This window comes from Mastomys coucha, unplaced genomic scaffold (genome assembly GCF_008632895.1).
Source record: "Mastomys coucha isolate ucsf_1 unplaced genomic scaffold, UCSF_Mcou_1 pScaffold20, whole genome shotgun sequence".
Classification (NCBI taxonomy): Eukaryota; Metazoa; Chordata; class Mammalia; order Rodentia; family Muridae; genus Mastomys; species Mastomys coucha.
This window is the reverse complement of record NW_022196903.1, coordinates 90,836,666-90,845,418: the sequence shown is the minus strand read 5'-3', so window position 1 is coordinate 90,845,418 and position 8,753 is coordinate 90,836,666. Positions and strand designations below refer to the sequence as shown.

The 8,753-nt window shown below is 42.6% G+C and overlaps 1 non-coding gene across 1 annotated transcript; it reads right to left on the bottom strand.

Moving 5' to 3' along the window:
• Positions 1-7,485: 7,485 nt before the first annotated feature.
• On the bottom strand, positions 7,486-7,591 carry LOC116100091. The gene has a single exon (XR_004122456.1). It is a non-coding gene; the product is annotated as a U6 spliceosomal RNA (small nuclear RNA).
• Between the last annotated feature and the right edge of the window lie 1,162 nt (positions 7,592-8,753).

The window sequence follows — 8,753 nt, the reverse complement described above, 5'->3', positions numbered from 1 at the left end:
GAGAAGAGCAAAGTTAATACGATGTGACAGGCAAAATCCCTGCTTGGCGTCAGCAGCAGTGGGAGAGCGGGTATTTCCATTGAATCCTTAGTCTGGTGTTTTCTATAATATCCTTGATACAGGGATAGCCCATCTGCCGACTCAAGCACCCAAACTGGCGCACATCAGTGACTAAGCTTTGTCAAAACATCCTTGCTACAAGCAAACAAGCAAACAAGCAAGCAAGCAAACAAACAAACCAGCAACAAAAACCCAGTATAATTTAGGAATGACAGTCTGACCGTGTAGTTCGTGTTGACTGCTCGGTCATTTAGAAACAGACATTTGATTTGATCTGAAGGATTCTACAACCGATTCTTGGATGAGGAGCGTTTCTGCTAACTTGAGAGTCACAAGTGAGGGTGCAAGCCCATGTCCTTTGGGTTGGAAAAGTAGGTCTTGTTAAGAATCACTCCAACTGATGGTGACTAATGTCCTCTCCAAATGACCCAGAGATTTGGCCTCACTCTTGGGTGCACAGAGCTTTCTGGGTGTGGATGCTTTTTGATCAATAATTTGTTTCGATAGTTTGATCGATAGCTGTGTTTCCAAGGCCTCCTCCCTAAGCTCCTCTCCCATCCTGTTTTTCTAGACTGTTCTCTTCTCTTAGGACTAATTACCCTTTGGCATGTCACAATGAGTTGGAAAACTTAAGTCATGATTTGATTGGCTTATTTTCCCTGTTAGCTGAAATAGTTCTCCAGAAGGGCAGTTGGCCGGCCGTGTGAATGGTTGTATTATTTCACCTCATTGCAAAATAGACCTAGGAATATATCTTTGCTCTTGAATATTCTTTATTGGAAGCACCCTCTGATATTTCTAGTACTGGACTGTTCTAGGTCACTTGGATTTCAATACTCATTTTGTGATCTTTTTTGAGGTGTGTATTATTTGGTAACCTAGTTCCTGTTAGTAAAAAAGAACAGATCTTCACTTTGTCCCCACACCCACCTCCTTTTCTGTGTCACAGAGCCTTTGTTAACAGCAGATTTATCTGCACCCCTTGTTTACTGTCACATTTATTACAATACTTTGTTATGTAAATGATAGATTGATGCATATGATATTAAAACTGTATTCACTGGGGATTAACCTATGGTATGATGTCATCAGCAGCCAATCCTCTGCCTGATTTGAGCTTGCATTGACCAAAATCACCCTATCATACTGAGTATACTGGGTACAGAATCCTCTATTGCCTGTGGTAAGGGGATGGAGTCTTTTTTTGACACTTTCCAACTCTCCAATTAGTTGCTTGGTTGTAGAGTTTTGGGGGAATTTCTATGTTCCATGGCTTAGCCTAATGATAAAATTCCCCAATCGGAGTTTTATGATCTCATTAGAACTTGCATAGGTGTACTCTCCTCTTTATTTTTTGTTTCTCTTTGGGAGTTTTCAGCCCCACTGTGGCTCTGTTTCCTTGCAAGGATGAGGAACATCATAGTAAATGGATGCTGCAGCAACCGAGTCATGGGCTGAATTGTTTGCATCCATGTGTTTGCATCATCTGGTGTTGGTGCTAGGTCATCCAGGATCACAAGATGACTTCAAGGCCTGCACTTGATCATTCAGTGTTATCCTCCTTGAAGATGACTCCTACTGAGAGTAGGAGACAGGCAAAGCTGTGTGCTATGGGCTTGGGGAGGCACTCAGTCACATTCCTTCCTTCATAACTGTTTGGTTTGAAAATATTTCACAAAGCCAGTGTCAGAGCCTTAGGGGGTTCAGACTTGGAGAACTGTCCCATGGAATCGCATTTCTAATAGCCTGCTCAATTCTCACTCTGCAGCATAACCACTTCTCCCAAGAGACCACTAACACTGTCTTCCCATCTATCTGATATTTGTGCAAAAATAAAAATAAATTGCAGCTTTATGGTCGACATTTAAGTTCAGTCCACTTTCCTCTATAAAACCTGTCCAAGGGGTGCTTTTCCTCCTTTTTATTAAAATAGGAACTTAATTATGCATTCTGGTTTAAGGAACTATGTAAAGGCTCTGACTGCAAATCTGGAAAGTTGCTCTGAGTTCTGCTTTCAGAGGGAGTAGGTATTATGTCTTGATCCCACTGTGGTACATATACAGGGAGCCTGGATTGGGACCCCGAAGTCCTGATTCTCAGCCTGGTGTCTGCTCCAAGAAAGACTTATGTGGGAGTAGTTTCTAGGCTGTGGTGGGACCCTGCTCTTGGCTCTCTCAGCAGAGGAGAGCCTTGTAGATTTTTTCACTGGCTTGCCTCGATTGTTGGAACACTGCTTTGGTAAAAACCAGGTACTGGGATGTGACACCTGTGTGCACAATGTCAAGATCTTACTGTAGTAGGTTGTTAGTGTGAACACAAATGAGTTTAATTTGGAAGTCTGATGGCATCCAATGTCAGGGGTATTTGTTAATAACATGACAACCTGACAAATCCAAAGAAGGTGCTTTTACTTAAAAGGCATTGGAGTCAGGGGCACACCGTTTCCTTTTTTGAAATTGAGTACTGCTGGCACATATGAAGAAAGTGTCCTGCTTAGAAAATAATGATGATTTTAAAATGAGGAAGTACAGAGAAAACATTGGATTTTTTTTCTTGTTATTGTTAAATAAAAACATGGCACTGAATACAGTATGGCTAAGCTACAAACCCCTTGTACATTTCTGCAGCACTGTAGTGATCTGAAGGTGGGCAGCTGACAAGATGACTCATTTGGTAAATGTACCTACTGCCAAGCCTGCCAACTTGAGTTTGATTTCTCTGGGCCCACATGGTGGAAGGAGAGAAGGAACTCCTGTGAGCTGTCTTCTGACCATACACACAACAACAACAACAACAACAACAACAACATACTTATGTGTGTATACACAGGTTCACACACACACACACATATGCACAGCAAGCACATACACATGCACAAAAAATTAAATACAATAAAAATTATTTTAACAATCTCAAGGTGGAATTTTCAGTGATTATTATACTTTTATGGCCATTGCATCAGCTCAGATTCTTCACTTTCTCATTTGTACTGTTCGTCCTTAAGTGGTCTTTGAAATTTCAGTCTCATTTCTTCACTTTTAGGTCCTCCTTTGCCTGAACACCTTAGTTTCTTTTGTATAGCATAGCTGTTTGCCCGTGACTCACTGGGCTTCAAATCACAGACTTTTACATTAATTAATTGATTAATTAATTATAGAAAGGGTCTCTGTGTAGCCCCGGCTAGCCTGGAATTCATTACATAGGATAGACTTGCCTTAAACTCACAGACATCTCCCTGCCTCTGCCTCACGAGTGCTGAGTTTAAGGATATGAGAATGTCATTTATGTATACAAAGTATTTTTTACTATATGCATCCCTACTCCAGCCACGCCCACAGTCTACCTCCACCATATCTCCCTCCCAACTCCACGTCTTTGATTTTAACTCGATGAGACCAATCAGTGCTGCCTGTATGTATGTAAGGTCATCCACAGAAACATGGACAGCCTACCAGGGCCACATTCCTGAAGAAAATGGATGCTCCCTCCTCCAGCAGCCAAGAGCTGCCAAGAGCTCCTCAGCTAGGGACGGGGTTTCTCAGGATTTATAACAGGGATCCCAGGACACTTACTGCCTAGTCAAGTTTTGGTTTTGGTCACCCATGACTTTAATTTAAAATTGTTTATTTGTTCCATAAATTACAAAAGCAATACAATGCTTGGAGTTGAAAATTCAAAGACTGTGGATGAACACAGAAAGGAAGGTTCAATGCCTACTTTGCCCTGCTACAGAGACATGCACCTTTTTGCCTTTTGATGAACTTCTTCCCATTTACAGCCGTTGTTAGCAAATCATTTTGCTAAGAGGGGTTCTCATCACCTTCCCCACTTTATTTAGCAATGCCCATTGGAGGGACTCTGGTGATGTCACTGCTGGAGAAGAGGGGGCATGTCATGCAATCTGCAGCCCCCCCTTGACCATGGCGCCTCCTCATGCAGTAGCATTCTGTAAGGCTTGGAGATGCTTTGGATCCACCTGAGGAAGGATAGCAAATCAGCTGAGGCAGTATTGTCCTTCTTTTCCATGTCTGTATGCTATGCTTTCACAGTTAGTTATCTAATACCCAAAAGTGAAAAGGAATTTTTAAAGTATTTTTCTAATTTTCTATTATTACTATTACTATTACTATTACTATTACTATTATTATTATTATTATTATTATTATTATTATTTTGGATTTTGGGGTGGAGGTAGTGAGGTGGGATGGGGCTAGGAGTCCAAACCTAGGACCCTGTGCTTGCTAAGCAAGCACTCTATCACTGCCCACTCAACTTTTGGCTTTTCAAACAAAGTTCACACAGTATAGCCCCGGCTGTCATGAACTCACTATATAACCGAAGCTGGCTTTGAACTCACAGCACTCTTTCTGCCTTGGTCTCCTGGGTGCTGAGATTGTGGGTGTGTGCCACTTCACCTGGTTTGTATAGTACATTCAGTGTTTGCTGAAGAAGTCTAGGTTTTTGAATTGAAGTCAAGTTTTGTGAATTGGTAGCAGAACAAGCCTTTAACTAGTGTTGTTTAAGATTTTAAGCAGCCTGAAGGCTGGATCTGGTACCATGGGATGTTCAAGGGACTCTGAAGAATAAGTCATTGGGGTGCATTCTTTTCTGCATTTATCAGTGGGAGCAAGGATGGGGTGGGGAGGTGCACAATCCTCACTGCTGGTGAAAGCGGTGGGCAGCTCGTCCCATGGCCTGTGGATGGTAAGGCAAGCATCTGTTACCTTCTCTTTCTGCTTTCAGAGGGGATGACGCCATGCGCCTTGCGAACAGACAGGGCTCTCTTCATCTCTACTTTTGAATTAATTCCTTCTCAGCACACACAAGCAATGCCCGCCTCCCCACACACAAATATTCATGCACACACAAATCAAAATGGCTATAAAATTAGTTACTATAGGCTGGTTCCTCCCAGGATACCAAACTCACACCTCTTTCAGATTCTGCCCTGTTCTTTGCAGACCATAGGGTCTGTCAGGAGCACGGAGCTGCATTAAGCAAGCTGGAAGATGGCTGTGCGTGTGTCCCCTAGTACCAATTTCATCTTTCTCATGTGCTGAATTCTCCCCACCTCAAAACTTAGGCATTGATGTGCCCCCTCCAAGGAGATTTAGGAAATGCTGTGACACTCCTCTACAAGTTCAGGAGTCACTGCCAACAAGAGTGGGAGAGCAGGGTGGATTCTCTCTCCCGCCCCCTTCTCTTATACTTGAGACTATAGTGTAATTGCATCAGTTCCCTCTGCTGTTTCCCCCATCCAAACTCTCCCATATAACCCCACCCCAACTCTCCGAATTCATTTTTGTTACATATATATATGTATATATACATATATATATATGTATATATGTATACACACACACACACACACACACAGATATCTCTAAATATAGCCTGCTCAGTTTGTGTACTGTTACTTGTATGTATGTGCACTTTCAGGGCTAACCATTTGGTACTGAATGACAAATTGGTGTGCTCTGTCCTAGGGAAGACTTTCTCCCTGTCTCAGCATTTCTTGGTTACCCATACATCTTTGAGGAGGTTGGGGCTCCATGGTATTTCCTTGTCCGCTTTTGGTATGTCTATTGTCCTTCCTCAGCTAATGGCTAGGCAGTCATATTCGTGAGCCTTAGCTTCCCCCCTCCCTTTTTTTTTTTTTTTTTTGAGACAGGGTTTTTCTGTGTAGCCCTGGCTGTTCTGGAACACACTCTGTAGACCAAGCTGGCCTCGAACTCAGAAATCCACCTGCCTCTGCCTCCCAAGTGCTGGGATGAAAGGTGTGCGCCACCACTGACTGGCAATCCTTAGCTTTTGACATTGCTAGGAGACACTCTCATATTAACCTTCCTGATCCTCTGGATATTATGATCTTTCTGCCCTGCCTTCTGAAATAATTCCTTTCTGCCATGCCTTCTGAAATACTGAGCTGTAGGTACAGAATGCTCTGCTGGTTTATGTATTAGAACTGGGCTCTGCATTTGGATTGGTTGTGTTTTTCTGTAGTATTCTCTGTGTGTTATAAAGAGAAGTTTCCTCGTTGAAGGGTGAAGCTTACGTTTACCTGTGGATACAAGGACAAATACTTAGAATGTAGTTAGAGATTATGCTGTTCTAGTCAAGTGGTGGTGTAGGTTCTCTTCCAAGATCGGAGTCATCACTAGTGCTGGGTGGTTGCATAGATTTTCCAGTGTCAGGGATGATTTTCCTCCCAATGAAGAGGTTTTAAGTCTGGCTAGAGAGTTTTTTGGTTATCGCCAAGATGTGTGCGCCACCATGGCACCCTTAGGGTTATCATGCCGCACTGGTTGTTGTGGATTACAGGTGTCACAGCTGGGTAACACTATCGGTTGCTTCCCTCCTTCAGAAGCTTGCATGGCTCCTTTTGGTACCAAGAAAGCTATCCTTGGGGAGGAGGCATTCAAGTTAGTTTCACGTCAGGAGCTGCTAGGCCCTGTGTCTGAAGAACTTGGAGTCTCTATCAGTAGGGACTTATGGCAATGTTTTGGTATTGGACTACAAGGAGCAAGTCAAATGTCTTTTGTTTTCATGAGAGTTTTGGGAACAGGGTCTCACAGTATAGCCTAGAGTGTCCTGGAAGTCACTCTGTAGGCCTCCCAAGTCAGCTCATGGCAATCTTCCTACCTTTGCTTCCTGACTGTTGGGATTACAGGTCTGGAGTATCATGTCTAGCTGAGTGTTTACTAACTATACCTTAGGGGATGTGTGGTAAATATTTGTCTACTGAGCTTTTAAAACAAACAATAGCAGCCACAATTGCTAGTATTGAAGTTACTGTCTTGAATATGCTGTTTTTCTGGGGGGGGGGCATTGAAAAAGCAGAAGTGACATAAAATTGACCATTTTAGCCACTCTCAAGGCTACATTTCAATTGTGTATTCACCATGATTGAGCATCACCATCTCTTTCTATCCAAGGCATTCTTTTCTTTGTATAAAACTGAAGCATAGCTTTTGAGCCTGACTCCTTACCCTGTGCCATGACTGCTATCATCCACCATTCTATTTGATGACCCCGAATTCTGCTCTGTTTGGTACCTTCTGTAAATGGGGCCATATAATATTTGTCCTTCTGTGACTGGCTTACGTCACTAAGCACAATGCCTCTGACGGTCATCCATGAGGTAGCAGGCACCACAGTTTGTTCCCCTATTAGGGGTTTGTCTCCCACATCCTCTTGGGTTGTCAGTGGACATTTATGTTGGTCCCATGTTTTTCTTGTTCACTGTAAAGAATATCTATTTTATTTCTTTCTAGCACATAATTATATACTTTAGTTCTTTAGTAGGATAAAAATCACAGACATAAGATGGACAGTGCAGCAATTAAAATGTGCACTGATTGGTAAGTATAAATATCCTTTCAATTTTTCTTCTTTTAAATTAAAATTCTTTTCTTTTCTTTTTTTTTTAATATGGAATGCTTCATGAATTTGCGTGTCATCCTTGTGCAGGGGCCATGCTATCCTTCTCATATCGTTCCAATTTTAGTATATGTGCTGCTGAAGTGAGCACAGAATTATTTTCATACAATACATTTTGATCATGTTCTTTCACCTACCTCAGTTCATCTCAGATCCTTTCCATTTCTCTACCCACTCAACTTCAAATCCCCCCTCCAAGAACAAACCCCAAATTGTGTGTTATCAAACTGTTGTTACAAATGTAATAGCTGCTGGAGTCCCTGGTTTCAGTTGTCGCTGTTATGTATCCACACTAGGGCTTCTTGACCTGATGGGATTCTGTGCTTGATTTTCTCTGGACATTACATGCTACTGTTCCTAGTAGCTGTACCATTTTACTACACTAGCCATTTTGTCCCCAGAGTCCTGTAGAGCAGGCACCATCATTAGTGTCCTCCATGCAAGAGGGAAGACAGGCACACAGGGATGAAGACACCCCAACAGCCTGTGGCAGAGCAGAGGCAGAGCCTTTAAGAGGTCATTCCTTCTTTCTCTGCACAAAAGACTGACCTGACTCTTCTGGTGCATGGCCTAGGCCTGCGTGGGGACAGGACAACTAATGAATGTGTTATCTTCAGGCTGAGTGTTGACTGTCCTCGTCCTGACACACAAAAGCATTTCATGCTGATTTGGATCCTCTGGGCCAAATGCTTATTATGAAATTGTCATTTTATCCAGATAATAAGGGCCCACTGGATATACTCTGTGCTTGTTTAGTCTGTTAATAGCTGCTTCCAGACCTCTGCCAATTAATAATCATGTAGCCCATGACTTTGTAAATGCCACAACAATTTCTGCCTCTCAGAGGTGGCATGGAGAGGTAGGTTGGGAGAGGAGATGACCCAGATGAACCCAAGGTGGAGTCCCAGGGATGGTTGTGGGCTTATTTTCCAGGGGTCCTGGAAATATGGGTACGGGCATCTTTCCCACTGTAATCATGGCTTGATGGAGTCGCTGCCAAGGAAGGCACGTTCCATCACTTGGTAGAATTAACAATTGATCAGTTTGGCGGTGCTGGAGTCCTTTGTAAGCACCCCATGTTTATTCATTATCGTGATTACACAGTGGAAGCATCTCTGCTTGATGAGATGAGGAAAAGCAAGAGGCAAAGTTATTTAAATACACTTGAAATTAAAGTTTGCACAAATAGGTGTCTGACAAAGTCCTATTTTGATTCTAAAGATTCAGAAATAAGCCTTTATCTGAGTAAGGAG